This window comes from Rattus norvegicus, chromosome 1 (genome assembly GCF_036323735.1).
Source record: "Rattus norvegicus strain BN/NHsdMcwi chromosome 1, GRCr8, whole genome shotgun sequence".
Taxonomy (NCBI): domain Eukaryota; kingdom Metazoa; phylum Chordata; class Mammalia; order Rodentia; family Muridae; genus Rattus; species Rattus norvegicus.
The window spans coordinates 217,774,049-217,790,388 of record NC_086019.1 but is presented as its reverse complement, the minus strand read 5'-3'; positions in this window follow the sequence as shown (position 1 = coordinate 217,790,388).

The window sequence follows — 16,340 nt, the reverse complement described above, 5'->3', positions numbered from 1 at the left end:
CTCCAGAGACGTGTTTTTCTAGAGAACTGTGTGTAGAGATTTTGAATGTATTGTGTGCACAGGAAACTCTACTGTCAGAGGCTTGTCCTGAACTCAGCACTGCTACACAGCAACAATGAATACAGCGCTTTTCTGGGTCTAAGAAGCATCCAGTTTCATAGAAAAAGCTTGTTCTCTAAGACAAAGTTAACCATGTCATTTCTTGTATAATCACATTAGTCTAATGAACCTAAGATTCCTCATATAAAATCAAAACCATCTTCACATTACTTTGATAAAATATTTGGTGTTGGGTGATTATAAAGAAGGCGAATTTATTTAACCCATTATCCTGTAGCACAACAAAAACATGACCACAGAAATTAACAGCTCTAGGTATGATTTTCTAGCTAAGTCATGTGTCATGTTATACTGGGAATAAGAGAGGTTACTGTTGCAGGAGGAAATAGAAGGGTGATCAAGGCCCAAGGTTTTCATGATGTCACAATTTATCCTCATATGAAGTAACCAGGGTCACGTAACACTGTATGAATCCCTTCTAAGAGCAAGGCTTCCACTGACCTAACCACCTGCCTAGAGTCATGGTTCTTAACCTTCCTAACGCAGCAAAACTTTAATAGGGTTTCTCATGTTGTGGTGACACCATAACTATAGCATTACTTTTTGTGCTACTTTATTAATATAATTTTGCTATTGTTATAAATCATAATGAAAATAAATTTGTATTCACATAGTCTTAGGTGACTCCTGTGAGGCCATTCAACCCCTAAAGGGAAACAAAATAATCACAGGAGATAGAGGGAGGGAAAGACCAAGGAGGGAGAGAGTAGGAGGAATAAAAGAAGGGGCAGAATCAAGTATTGGAAGGAACAGGACAGAAGTACAGAGGGTCAGGAAATCAAGTAAAAATATATAGTTGTTGGGATGAGGAACTTGAGGCAGCCACTAGAAGGTCTCAGGAGTCAGGGAATTGAGAGACTCACAGGACTTTAGAAGATGGCTTTGGCTGAAATAAGCAACAAAGAGGCGCTAGACCTGTAGAGACCACCTTGAGTAGATAGGCACGGCCCACGGTTGAGGGATTGGGTCACTCACCCACCTCAACATTTTTGACCCAGAAATGTTCCTGTTCAAAGGAAAGACTGGGATAAAAATTGGAACAGAGACTGAAAAAAATGTCATCCAGAGACTGCCCCACCTAGGAGTCCATCCCATCTGTAGACACCAAACCCAGACACTAGTGCTGATGCCAAGAAGCACTTGCTGACAGGAGCCTGGTACGGCTCTTCCCTGAGAGGTTCTATCAGCACCTGACCAATACAGATGCAGTTATAGCCAACCATCAGACTGAACCTGGGGACCCCAATAGAAGAGCTAGGCAAAGGACTGAAGGAGCTGAAGGGGATTGCAACCCCATAGGAAGAACAATATCAGCTAACTGGACCAGCCAGAACTCCCAGAGACTAAACCACCAACCAAAGAGTATACATGGAAGGATTCATCGCTCCAGATACATATGTAGCAGAGGATGGCCTTATCTGACATCAATGGAAGGGGAGTCCCTTGGTCCTGTGGAGGTTTGATGCCCTAGCATAGGGGGATGCTAGAGTGGGGAGACGGAAGTGGGTGAGTGGGTGGAGGAACACCCTCATACAGGCAAAAGGGAGGGGGGAGAGGGAGGATGGAATGAAGGGGTTGTGGAGGGGTAACCAGGAAAAGGGATATCATTTGAAATGTAAATGAATAAAATGATTAATAAAAAATGAATAAATGGCAAAGCAGATTGTTTTTGAAACTGACAGTACACACAAAAACAGTTTTGAGTAGCATTCTGAATGAATTGTAGTCAATAAACTTCTTGTCTGTTTAAAAAATAAAAGAAACTTCACTGGATTCTTGGCCTGCTGGCAAATGCTTTGCTTCCAGATCCACTGCTCAACAGCCAGTACCATCCTGGGGCCAGATAAAGTCACTCAGCACCCGTGCTGAGGATTTAGGTAAGGCTCAGCCACTGCCACATTCACCAGAGAATGTGTCTCTTGCTATGGTATCTTTGATCACAGTTGAGGTACTGTTAGGTTTTATTCCTGGTTGTGATGCAGCACCTTATCGTGAGTGTTTGCCTGACCCTCCTATGTTTCATCTTGCTACTTGGGGTTTTGCTCCTGCTAAAGTTACAACTGATGCTGTGGAGCTGTTGGGGGAGGGGAGAAAGTAACGAATACGTCTTATATAAGGAACATGGCAATATTGCTTGCATTTGAAGGTACTTCTGGTTCATTGCTTATTTGTTTTTTACTGATTCTGCGTCCCCAGTTACTGGCTGTTTTTCACTTACCCAGCATACTTTGGTTGTTGATTCTCCTGGTGAATTAAGTTATCATCCTAATAAGGACTGTTTATTTCTTAGAAGCCTTTGGGATCTAAAACTTATGCTTGCTGCTTTTAAGAATAACAAATATGAGATTACACCTTTACCTTTGCCCCCTATGCTTTCCAATTGTCCTGATCCTTCAACAATGGATAATGGTGGGCCACATCTTTCCCCTGAAAGGAATTTTCCTAAATGATGTTCTTATGGCTTTGCCAACCATTCTATAAGTTACCATCCCTTAAATGCTTCTTTTACTATTTCTGGTTGGTCATTTAATGAGCCCAATTTTGATTGTAAGGAATATATTAAAGTGAGCAAAGTTTTCTTTATGACCGTCAGACTCTGTCTTCTGAAACTTTTAATGCTCGGTATACTTCTGATAGATCCACTCCAATTTGTGTTCCTGTATCATTCCATAAACATCATTTACACATGGACTTATTTCACCTTTTTGCTGCTACTCGTAATGTTTCATTATATTGTCCTGTGTTTCATTTTGTTTATTTTTTTTAAATTAAATCTGTTTTTGCTCGTGTAGGAACCCTTTTGCTATTCTTTGTAGAGGCCCTCGAGAATGGCTTTTTACTGTTCATGATAGACACGGTTCCTTTAGAGTTTCTTGTTTTGGGTGTGTAATTACTAATTGCATTACTACTACTTCTGCACATGATGTTTATGCTGTAGTTAGACAACCACCTTATGTCCTTTTACCTGCTAATATTACTACTTCATGGTACAATGATCCTGGACTACAAGCACAGGATCAGATTTCCTCTGCTCTCTCATGCCCTAAGCATTTTGTTGGTGCCCTAATTTTAGGAATTACACGTCTTATTATAGCCAGTTTTACATTATCTTTTTGGTTCAAAATAGTCATACTGCACTCATGTTGATCAGCTGTCTAAAAATGTCTCTATGGCACTTATACCACAGGAACAGGTTGATGGGGCCTTCAGGATCGTATCAATGCTTTGGAAGAAGTTCTTCTTTTTATAGGAAATCAGTTGAATAACATTAAGGTTAGATTTAGTGTACAATGCCACTCTGTCTTTAGATGGATTTGTGTGAGCCCTCTCCCATATTATGATGCAGATCAAGTTCAGGCGCATCTACAAGGTATTTGGAGAAATTCTGCTTTATCTATGGATATGGCTTTCATTTACTGGAAGATTTCTGATATAGGTCATACTCCTGTTCTTTCCTCCTTGGAAAAGGTCACAAAGTTTATTTTTTTTACCATTTTTAATTGTATATTTTATTTATTTATATTTCAAAGGTTATCCCCTTTCCCAGATTCCCCTTCACAAACCCCTATTCTATCCACCTTCCCCCTGCTTCCTGTGAGGGTGCTCCCACACTCACCCTCCCACTCACTAACTCTTTTCTGCTGACTGTTCGTTCCTATATGGGACGTACCAATTCTTGGTCATTTTTTAAATAAATCTGGGTATTAATATTTTTATAATTTTGCCTTTTGTTTTCTTATTCCCAGTCATCATTGAACATCTAGTCAGAGGTTTGCAGACCTTGAGAGTCGAATTCCATGCTTCACAACTTAAAAGAAAAGAGGGAGATGGCAATGCCAAGCTTCCTAAGGACACTGTTTGACAAAGTTCCAGTGCTTGGACAATCTGGACTGACCCTCCACCACCCTTGATGGGTATTCGCTGCACACCTTTTGCTACACTTATGCTTCTTACTGTGAAGGCCTCTCTCCAAAAGCTAGAGCTGGGATAACAAAAGGCTAGTGTAAACAACAATGAAATTAATGAAAGTCCCCCTGGGAAAAAGTTATGCAGAAAATTGAGTCTTTCCTAAGAACTTATGACTTAAATAAATATTCAGATCACTAATGAGTGTGGTTAGTAAGCATGAGCAAGAGGATTTGAGGAGAGTTATTAAAGAAGAAAAACTTAGCAAAATTAAATAAACTGATAAGCTGTAATTGAATTGGTAGATTTTAGAAACAGGGAACTTGTATGTATAGAAAGAGATTTTGATCATGCAAGTTTATGACAAGCACTGGCACCTTCCTGAAGGGAAGGCAAAAGTAAGGATTTTTAGGAACACTGATGTTCTTTTGTTCTTTACAGAATTGTAATAAAGTTAGGAATTGTACTGAAACAAGGGTTCAAGACACAGACACAGAGGAAAGCATCCAGGCTCAGTGAACTGCCTGCCTTCTGAACAGACTTGTCAGAGCAGAACTTTACTGACAGACTTCCCTTGCTTAAACAAAGGGGCCAAATAGTATTTTAAGAATCAAAGAAAAAGGACTGTGGCCTTTCTTTCTTATATAAAAGAAATATAGAGGACAGAAAGGAAGAATCAAATAAGGGTTAAAATATTGAACTTCTATAGAAAGTCAGGTTTGATATAATAGGTAGTGGGAAATAACTCTTGATTTATTAATCTTATGCCAAACTGAAACAAAATTAAATTCTAATAGAATCATCCTGTCTAGCAACTCTTTAATGGCAAGGCTTTATGACACTAATCTTAAAGAAGATATTGAATTTAAAGAAAATTGATTTTATCATAATGTTAATTATTAGTTCCTAAAAATTGCTGTTTTCTCACCTTGTTTCTTTTTCAATATTCTTTTATAATCAAGGAAGACTTTAGAAGAAAATGTTTACTTTGAAAAACTGTGTAATCAGTGTGCAAAACTCTGGGGAAATAATTTTATGTATAAATGAAGCTCGAATGAGACAAAAGTTATCAGAGTAGGAAAAGGCATAAAAAGATGTCCTTCCTCTCTGTGCTGTCTTTCCTGAAGGGAATGCTATCCCCTCTCTGATCCTTCCTTCTCTCACCACTCTTGCACCCACCTTTCTCCAGACCCTTCACTTAGCCTAGGTCGGTCCCTGGCATCAACCTCTAAAAATATATCTACTAACCAGACAATGGAAAGTATCTCTTGTCAGATGATTTTTCCCTGGAGAAGCTTTGCTTGTGTGTTTTCACAGGACACTGATCCTCCTTTGTAGATGCCAGACAAGTTGATTGTGCCAGGACTTCCCCACCCCTGGCTTGGAAGCAGAAACTTTGCTTCTGACATTTTCTCCCCACCCACCTTGGCCATCATAAGTGATTGGATTGTACTGTGAGGATTCAAAGTAGAAATGACTGGTTTTTTTTTTATACAAAAGTTTAGACTTGTGATACTTTAAGGAATTTTATGATTACTTTTTAAGATAAATAATACAATAGGTGATTCTTTCTTTGAAGTTGCACATTGTAACCTGCCAGTAAGAGAAACTGGCTGAGAAAATTACCTTGTCTACTTATACTCAGTTAACTTATAACAAGTTACTTAGATACAAATGTATGTGGGTTCTCCACCTGATTTGTTTTTCACCTGTAATATGTAGAACATTTGATCAAGTGAGGGTATTGGGAAACATTGTCTTTTGTTGTTGTTGTTGATTTTTTGTACATATATTCACTGTAATATTTTACTTAAAGAAAAACAGAATGTAACCATATTGTAACTTATGTAGGTCTTGAAAGGTTTTGCTGGAATATATAAGCTTTGGTAGAAAAATGGACCTTTGCTCCACACAGCCAATGTGTGTAAGTATAAGTATACATATATGTATAAATATGAAGCTTGTTGTAGCTTTGATCCATCCACCAAATGTATGCATGTATGTAGGTAATGGATGAAGCTGTTGGGTCTTATTGAAGCTTGTATCAACTATTGTGTTGTGTGTGTGTGTGTGTGTGTGTGTGTGTGTGTGTGTGTGTATGAGATTCTTACTTACATTTTACTTGCTGTTCCCAGAAAGTTTCTCTGGACTCAGAGTCTTTCTCACAGGCCCCAGGGAGTCTTCCACCAGCCCCAGAAAATCAAGCTTTTTTCACTCAGAAATAAGTCTACTAAATGACCAGGTAAACACACACACACACACACACACACACACACACACGTACACGCACACACACACACACACACACACACGCACAAAGGAAAACGGCAGGTCATTTTCCTGATCAAATAGACCCCAAAATGCTCAATAGAATACTTACAAAAAGAAAATAAACATTTACACGGACATGGAATGTCTCAGTTTTCAAAAGGAATTCATACAATGAATCATGCAAATGAACTTAGATCAATAAATTATATGATGATATCAAGGCCTTTGAGAACGTCCAATAGCCCTTCATGATAAAATGCCTAGAGAATGTAGGCCTCGAGGGAACACAAGACACTCATAACCAACATCATTGTAAGTGAAGAAAAGCTTGACCAATCCCACTGAAGTCAGGAAAGAGGCAGGATTCTATTATTTATACTCACTTTCCACACTGCATTCTCAATACTAGTTGGATCAATAAGGGAAGAGATGGGAATTGATATGAATACAAATAGGTAAAGAAGACAACAAACTATTCCCACAGTGAGATGACAGGATACTATAGAGATCCCAAAAATTGTACTAGAAGACTTCTCAAAATGAAAATCAAATTCAGGAACATGGCAAGATATGGAATCAACTTGCACAAATCACAGAACTTTTCTCTGCAGCAAACACATATAGAAGTAGATCATTGACACACTCCCATTCACAATATCCTCAAAAAATAAAATAAAATATTTAGGAATAAACCTAACCAAGGAAGAGAAAGATCTCTGTGATGAAAATGTTAATGTTCTGAAGAAAGATTAATGTATTCCTGGACTGGAAGAATTAATGTTGTGAAAATGATCAATTAACCCAAATCCATTTACAGACTCAAAGCAATCAGAATCGAAATCTCCACACCATTCTTCACAGAAATGGACAAACAATCCTAAACCTATATGGAACTATGAAAGACCACAGATAGGCAAGAGAATCCTGAACAAAAGAACAATGCTGAAAGATTACCATTTTACATCTTAAGATATATTACAGAGGCATGAAAATAAAAACTGAATGGCACTGGAACAAAAACAGTTGTGTACACCAAAGGAATAAAAGCAAAGACTCAAATATGAGCACGCAACTTCAGTCAATTAATACTTGACAAAGATGACAAAAACAAACTGGAGAAAAGAAGGCATCTTTAATAAATGGTGCTGGGAAAACTGTCTACATGCAGAAGAATGAAAATAGAATCCTACGACTTTACACAAAAAATCAACTCCAGTTGGATCAGAGATCTAAACTTGAAATGGAAAAACAAACAAACAAACATAGTCATTAACCTAGATGTTATAGACATAAGAAAGGACCTTCTGAATAGCTCTCCGTATTTTCAAGATTTAAGACCAACAACTGAGAAACAGAGCTTCATAAAGCTAGAGGGATTCTGCGTAGCTAAGGAAACAGTCAAGCAGGTGACTAGGAAGCCCATAGAATGGGCAAGAACATTGCCACCTATACACTTGAGTGGGGATTTAGCTTTTTGGCCTGCAGGGGACCAGAGGTTGGGCTTGAGCTGTTAGGCAGCAGAAGCAGAGATCTTAGGCAGGCACTGCTGTCTGAAAGGCAGCTCTGTTAACTGTGTAGTAGCCCTCCCTGTGGTGTTGGGGGAGGGGCAGAGAGTAGAGTCTAGTCCCCTCTGAGTTAAGTCCAAAATGTGGTTTGTAGAGTGTATCTAAGAGTCAAAGCAGGGAGGCTGAACCTGGCCAAGGACATGTGGAGAGAGGAAAGGAGAGAGAAGAAAGGAGGGAGGAGAGGGAGAGGGAGAGGGAGAGGGAGAGGGAGAGGGACAGGGACAGGGACAGGGACAGGGAGAAAGGGAGAGGGAGAAGAGGGAGAGAGGGAAAGAGGGAGAAGAGGGAGAGAGGGAGAAGAGGGAGAGAGGGAGAGAGGGAGAGAGGGAGAGAGGGAGAGAGGGAGAGAGGGAGAGAGGGAGAGAGGGAGAGAGGGAGAGAGGGAGGAGAGGGAGAGGGAGATCCCTTTTGAACTACTCAGGGTTTACTTACTCCTTGAGTAATGTGGGTCTCTGTGTGTGGGTCACCAGCTGGAGTTACCCTTCAGCTGGGGTTGCCCACTATGGCAGCACTAGTTGTAAGGTTCTCGGGTCCCACTTCTGCTCCACCACAGGGCAGGGCCACTCAGGGAGGCAGGATGCAGGAGTTGATTGCCTTAACTTACCACGCTGTCCACTGTGCAGTCTGGTGTTGGGCCTTAGGGAAGTCCCAGGACACTGCTCCCGGAGTGGGAAAGCTGTCAGAGGCACTCAACAGCCTGAATAGGCTAGGACTTCCTTGGTCCTGTGATGAGGCTGGGACTTTGGGGTTCCCAGGCTTTTGGTCACCCAGGCACAGCTGAAAGTTGCACAAGAGCTGAGAAAAGAATGTGAGCCCCAGGACTAGATCTGGCCTGGGCGGGGTGTGGGCTGGGGAGGAAACAGGGGTTGAGCTCAGGCTGATCCTTGGCTTGACTGCTGGTTGGGCTTGGTGGAAGTCCTGGCTGAGTGTGCAGAGAGGCCTTCTAAGGGAAACTAGACAACAGCTCTATAGGTGAAGACCTTCTCCACAGTTCTCCAAGGCGGTCCTGATGAAAAGAAGCAGTCCATGGTTTTAAGGCATTTATTGTCATGGCAGAAAGTGGATGTGTAAAACCATACTTCACTGCTCAGGGTTGGCCTGAGAAGTTTCTCACTATGTATAAGTCTCCCACTGTCTAAGAACTAATAAACAACTGAGCTTGAGACATATTTATAAAGTTCTCAGAAAAGAAAAACATGGCTAAGCAATAACTCAAAAATGTTCCTAGCAATTGTTCCTAGGACTAACAATTGTTCATTGTTCCCAGCAATTAGGGAAATGCAAATCAAAACTACGTTTTCAGTTTACATAGCTCATTTGTTTTGGCTTTCTTCTTTCTTGTTTGTTTTTGTTTTTTAGTTCTTTTTCATATGAAGTTGAGAATTGCTCTTTCAAGGTCAATGAAAATCTGTGTTGACATTTTGATGGGGATTGCATTAAATGTGTAGATTGCTTTTGGTAAGTTGGTCATTTTCACTATGTTCATCCTCCTATCCATGAGCATGGGAGATCTTTCCATCTTCTGATATCTTCTTCAATTTCTTCTTTCAGGGACTTGAAGTTCTTGTCATGTAGACCTTTCACTTCCTTGGTTAGAGTTACACCAAAATATGTTATATTATTCATGGCTATTGAATCTGATGATTTTTTGAATTTCCTTAGATTCTGTTGTTATGTCTCAGTTTTCAGTTCTGATTTTGTTGTTCTGGATACTGTCTCTCAGCCCTCTGGTTAGTCTGGCTAAGGCTTTATCTGTCTTCTTGATTTTCTCAATGAACCAGCTCCTGGTTTTGTTGAGTTTTTGTATAGTTCTTTTGGTTTCTACTTGGCTGATTTCAGCTATGAGTTTTATTATTTCCTACCATCTACTCCTCTTAGGCGAATTTGCTTCTTTTCATTTTAGAGCTTTCAGGTATGTTGTCATGCTATTTGTGTATGCTCTCTTCAATTTCTTTTTGGGGCCACACAGAGCTATGAGTTTTCCTCTTGGCACTGCTTTCATTGTGTCCTATAAGTTTGGGTATGTTGGGCCTTCAATTTCATTAAATTCTAAAATGTCTTAATTTCTTTTATTATTTCTTCCTTGACCAAGTTATCATTGAGTAGAGAGTTGTCCAACTTCCATGTATATGTGGACTTTCTGTCATTATTGTTGTCAATGAAGACCAGCCTTAGTCAGTGGTGTTCTGACAGGAAGCATGGGATTATTTCTATCATCTTGTATATGTTAAACTCTGTTTTGTGACTGATTTTAGGGTCAGTTTTGGAGAATGTACCATGAGATGCTGATAAGAAAGTATATTCTTTTGTTTTAGGCTGAAATGTTCTATAGATGTATGTTAAATCAATGTGGTTCATAACTTCAGTTAGTTTCTTTGTGTCTCCATTGAGTTTCTGTTTCCTTGATCTGTCCATTGATGAGAGTGTTGTGTTGAAGCCTCCCACTATTATTGTGTATGGTGCAATGTATGCTTTGAGCTTTAGCAAAGTTTCGTTTAGGAATGTGGATATCCTTGCATTTGGAGCATAGATGTTCATAATCGAGAGTTTATCTTGGTAGATTTTTTTCCTTTGATGAGTATGAAGTGTTCTTTATCTTTTTTGATAACTTTTCGTTGAAAGTCGGTTTTATTTGATGTTAGATCAGTAGTGGGAAACTTCACAATTGGGAGCACTTGCAAAAATCATCTATCACAACTCTCATGTTGGAGGATCCCGGGTTGCAGGACAGTCACTTTTCCAAAGACACGAAACCTCTTCACCAAATTTATGCTGGCTGTCAGTGGATATAAATAAGAGATATGGTTTTGGGGGTTCATAGGTATATGAGGACTAAGAGACAAGTGTTGTAATACAATATGATAAATATAATAACAGTGAATTCCTAGTTCCAAAGTAGAGAATAAAGCAAGTGGCCAAGGGGAGCCGGGAGGAACTGATGTCACATCCCCTCATCTACTTAATAAATACACATTGGATACACGAGCTTGTGCCTAAGCACCATTCTAGACCAGCAACCAAAGCAGAGCTACTGCTTTTAGGGGGCTCCTATTTAAGTGTTCTCTGGAGGAATATGAAAAGCAAGCATGCATGTAACAAAGGACATGGAGCTGAGCAATAAGGGAGAAGATGATGAATAGAATAGAAAGACAGAACATGACTGGGGTGGGTTTGTGTGCTACTTCAAATAGGATACAGTGATAATAAAATAACAAGGCACAGGGGCTGGAAACATAACTCATATACCTATGAGCCCCCCAAGACTAGATCTCTTATTTATGTCCACTGACACCCAGCACAAGTTTGGTGAAGAGATTACATGTCTTTTGAAAAGTGACTGTCTTGCAATCCCGGTTCCTCCAACATGAGAGTTGTGATGATTTTTGCAAGTAAATGTTGGAACCTCCTGGACTCCCTCAGTGTTTGCCCCCTGCTGAGTCTTGCTGACACCTGTGGAAACTTTAATTTTTAAGAAAAGAACATCTTGACCTTTGCTGTTTGGCCAATGGGTGGTAACACCCTTGAGTCAGTTCCTGTTTTTGGTTTTTTTTTTTTTTAAATATCGTATTATCCCTTTATTTTTTTCATCTTTATTAACTTGGGTATTTCTTATTTACATTTCGATTGTTATTCCCTTTCCCGGTTTCCGGGCCAACATCCCCCTAATCCCTCCCCCTCCCCTTCTATATGGGTGTTCCCCTCCCCATCCTCCCCCCATTACCGACCTCCCCCCAACAATCACTTTCACTGGGGGTTCAGTCTTAGCAGGACCCAGGGCTTCCCCTTCCACTGGTGCTCTTACTAGGATATTCATTGCTACCTATGGGGTCAGAGTCCAGGGTCAGTCCATGTATAGTCTTTAGGTAGTGGCTTAGTCCCTGGAAGCTCTGGTTGCTTGGCATTGTTGTACATATGGGGTCTCGAGCCCCTTCAAGCTCTTTCAGTCCTTTCTCTGATTCCTTCAACGGGGCTCCAGTTCTCAGTTCAGTGGTTTGCTGCTGGCATTCGCCTCTGTATTTGCTGTATTCTGGCTGTGTCTCTCGGGAGAGATCTACATCCGGCTCCTGTCGGCCTGATTTATCCTGAGAATGTAAACTTATTTTTCCATTGTGCTTCTGGGGTTTTTCCACCTGGTGGACTTGGTGAATATGTACTGTGAACCTCAGTAAAGCTTTGGCATTCTCACAGCAAAGAAAAAAAAAAGAATGGCTACTCTAGCTTGTTTTTTTGGGACGATTTGCTTGGAAAAATTTTTTTCCAGTCTTTTACTCTGAGGTAGTGTCTATCTGTGTCATTGAGGTATGTTTCCTGTATGCAGCAAAATGTTGGGTCCTGTTTACGTATCGAGTTTTTAGTCTATGTCTTTTTATTGTGGAATTGAGCCCATTGATGTTATGAGATATTAAGGAATAGGGATTGTTTCTTGTTATTTTTGTTGTTAGAGAAGGAATTATGTTTGTGTGTCTCTCTTCTTTAGGGTTTGTTGCAAGATTACTTTCTTGCTTTTTCTAGGGTGTAGTTTCCTTCCTTGTGCTGGGGTTTTCCATCTGTTATCCCTTGAAGGAGTGGAATTTTGGAAAGATATTATGTAAATTTGGTTTTGTCATGTAATATCTTGGTTTCTCTGTCTATGGTAATTGTGAGTTTTGCTGAATGTAGTAGTCTGGGCTGGCATTTATAGTTCTCTTAGGGTCTGTATGACATTTGTCTAGTCTCTTCTGGCTTTCATAGTCTCTGGTGAGAAGTCTGGTGTAATTCTGAAAGGTCTGCCTTTATGTGTTACTTGACCTTTTTCCCTTACTGCTTTTAATATTCTTTTGTGTTTTTTTGCATTTGGTGTTTTGACTATTATGTGGTGGGAGGAATTTCTTTTCTGGTCCAATCTGTTTGTAGTTCTGTAGGCTTCTTGTGTGTTCATGGGCATCTCTTTCCTTAGGTTATGGAAGTTTTCTTTTGTAATTTTGTTCAAGATACCTAATTATGTTGGGAATCTTTGTTCTCTTCTATACTTATTATTCTTATGTTTGGTCTTCTTACTGTGTCCTGGATTTTCTAAATATTTTGGGTTAGGAGTTTTTTGCTTTTTTGTATTTCCTTTGACTGTTGTGTCAATGCTTTCAATGGAATCTTCTGCCCCTGAGATTCTCTCTTCAATCTCTTGTATTCTGTTGGTAATGCTTGTGTCTAGTCTATGGCTCCTGATCTCTTTCCTTGGTTTTCTGTCTGCAGGGTTGTCTCCCTTTGTTATTTCTTTGTTGTTTCTATTTTTAGATCCTGGATGTTTTTGTTCAATTCCTTCAGCTATTTGGTTGTGTTTTCCTTTAATTTTTTAGGGGGTTTTTGGTTTTCCTATTTAAGGGCTTCTACTTGTTTACCTGTGTTGTCTGATATTTCTTTAAGGGAGTTATTTATGTCCTTCTTAATGTCCTCTATCATCATTATGAGATGTGATTTTAAATTTAAATCTTGGTTTTTCCAGTGTGCTGGAATATTCAGTATTTGCTGTGGCGAGAGAACTGGGTTCTGGTGATGCCAAGTAGTCTTGGTATCTGTTGATCAGGTTCCTGTGCTTGCCTCTTGATATCTGGTTATCTCTGATATTAGTTGGTCTTGCTGTCTCTTACTGGAGCTTGTCTCCCCTGTGGGCCTGTGAGCCTGTGAACTTGTGATCTTTGGAGTGAGAGTGCTTCTGCCAGTCCAGTTCACTGTTGGCAGGTTTTGGGTTTGAGAGCTGTGGGACAGCCCCAGCTCTGGGTGCTCATGGAGATCTGAAAGACCCCATCCTAGGCTGCTCTGCAGCTCCAAAGCTTTGTGTACTCCCAGTAGTTCTTCCCTCCTACTGTCAATGGGGAGATAGTAGGGTGTCACCTGTTGGCTGAGGGTTTAGGAGGGAAAGTGCTCTTGGTAGACCAGCTCTCTCCAGGCAGGTCTTATGTTTGAGGGCTGGGGAACAGTTCTGGCTCTGGGCACAGATGGAGACCAGAAGGAAGAAATAGTTCTTTCAAGGGAATCCCGTCTGTGTTGTCAGGATATCAGCAGTTCAGTTCACATGAATCTGCAGGGGTAGCCCCATCCACTCACAAAGCCCAGTCATGAATTAGCAACAGCTGTTCAATCAGGAAGAGACTATGAGGCTTTGCCAATTGTCCCAAGGAAGCAGCAAGAAGTCCCCAGAACAAAATCAGAAGTTCTTTGGTGGCATTTCTCTCTATGAAGTCACAACGAATGTTTACTAGCAACAGGTACCAATAGTACAAAGTGTTATCCACTGTCGGTGTGGTTCTATTTACACCTTTTCCAAACATCATGTGTTCTCTCAGATGTCTCCTCTCGCAAAATATCACACGCCCCTTTTTCCAGTCTGCTTTCAGAAAAACACCATGTATGTGTCTGTTCTCAGCAAAACATCCTCTCATTGGTCTGCCCGAGCAAAAACATCAGATCACAATACAGTTTCTAGAAAAATATCACATGATACAACTGAATCCTCAAGGAAACCAGAAACTTCTACTTTAGGGAGCAAATGTGGTGAAACACAGAATTAAATATTTGTGGTCCAGTCATTAAACAGTACCTCTCTGTCATAATACTTTTGAAATTGCAGACAGAGATATGTTTATTGTACTAAGCAACTTTTCCTGATATGCACCTATCGATTCCTGATACCAACTTTCCAAGAACCATTTTTAAGCCTCTATTGATCAGAGATAGCTTCCTCATTTTTCTAAGTTTCTATTGACTTGTCTGGTCAACTTCCCTATTTTCTGTTGCTCTATAGAGGCAAAAAAAGGAGAGGAGGATTTTGCCCCTCAAAATAGTATTAAAAAACATAGAATAATCCACATGCTTTTCAGCCTGCATGATCCTGAATAGCACATGCAAGGAATACACAGACAAAATACTACTGAGTATAAACTTCCAAAGGAGTGAGGAGGACTTCTAACCAGGCCAACTGGGTGATTGACTTTTGCCATCCCAGCAGCAAAAGAAGCTACTGATCATTGTGAAGGTGTTTCCCCAGCTCTTGGGATAAATAGACATGAGGTTGTAGCATCAGACTGTAAGAAGGGCAATTCTTGGCTCATCCACGATGCCAGGGGAATTGAGTTTTCTACATCCTGTCCTGACCTAAATACCCTTATTATGTGACTGGCTGTGTCTTAATGAGAAGGATTTCTGCAATCAAAATGAAGGCACTGGTTGGCAAAGAGTTGCATCTATAAATTGGTGTAGAAATATGTGGGAGGATGAATGACTTAAGACACTGAACTCTCAGATTATGATTGACCTATTCTCCCTGAGGAATTGCTTTTTCATTCTTTGTGGCAGATACATTTCCAGCCTGACTGGACTCACCACTGTGCTCTCTACCTCTGTGTTAAAGAATCAACAATCGTTGTGTGCAGAAATAGCAGTAAGCTTTCCTGAAGGAGACCCAAGCAAGACAGTCAATGTTGATTGTCCACAGGTTCACACTCATAACACAACTTTGTTTCTAGATATATAAGCAGGCTGTGTTTCCTCAGTCGCTATGTAGAATTGGAACACAGACACTGAGGAGCTGGCAAAAATCTGCATATTGATTCCCTAATCTGTGGTGTGAGACATGTCGTGATTAGAACAGTCAGTAGAAACCATTCCATGTGCCTCTACTTGGGAAAATAACGAATCAAAATCAGTAATCATTCTCTTGGAATAGTTCTGGAGGGAGTGCCACCATCAAGAATATGAAAGATTCAGGGTAATGGTTTCTAACAACCCTCTGTAACTTTTATGTTTGGCCTACGCAGAAGACAGACAGATGTTAGGACATGGCAATTATAAGTCTAATTAGGTGGTGGTCACCTAATTGTTGCTGCTGTACCATATGTGATTTCCTTCTTTTCCTTAATTTGTAAACAAATTAAGTTGTCTCCTGTTACTGCATCCAACAACTGCTTTTTCCCTCTATATCTGTCCTCTATATCTGTTCATAAGAACCGCCAATACCAATTTACTTTCAGATGGCAAAACCAGTGGTTTTGCCAGTCGCAGAAGGATATGAATTATCCCAGAGCCCATTTCTCTTTGTGTCTCCTATTTTCTGAGGCATGGGCATTTCTGATGTATCGATACTAGATGCAAGTCTATGTTCAGCTTTGCATTAATTCTGCTGCAATATTTGTCATCTCCAATAAAATTTTAATAACTGAGGTGTAGGAGACTTCTTGTGACTGTGACCCTCACATATACATACATTTTGTATGTACATATTTGTCACTCTTGACCTGGTGAATCTTTCTTAGAGACCTTGATACAATCTCAAATGGAGGCCATGAACCCACACACATCCACATTCACACTGACAGACACAGACACACACACACACATACACACAAACACACACATACACACACATTCACACACATGCACATGCACACAGGCATGCATACACATGCACATAAAATGTAGTCACCCACTTTAGTTAATGACATTCTC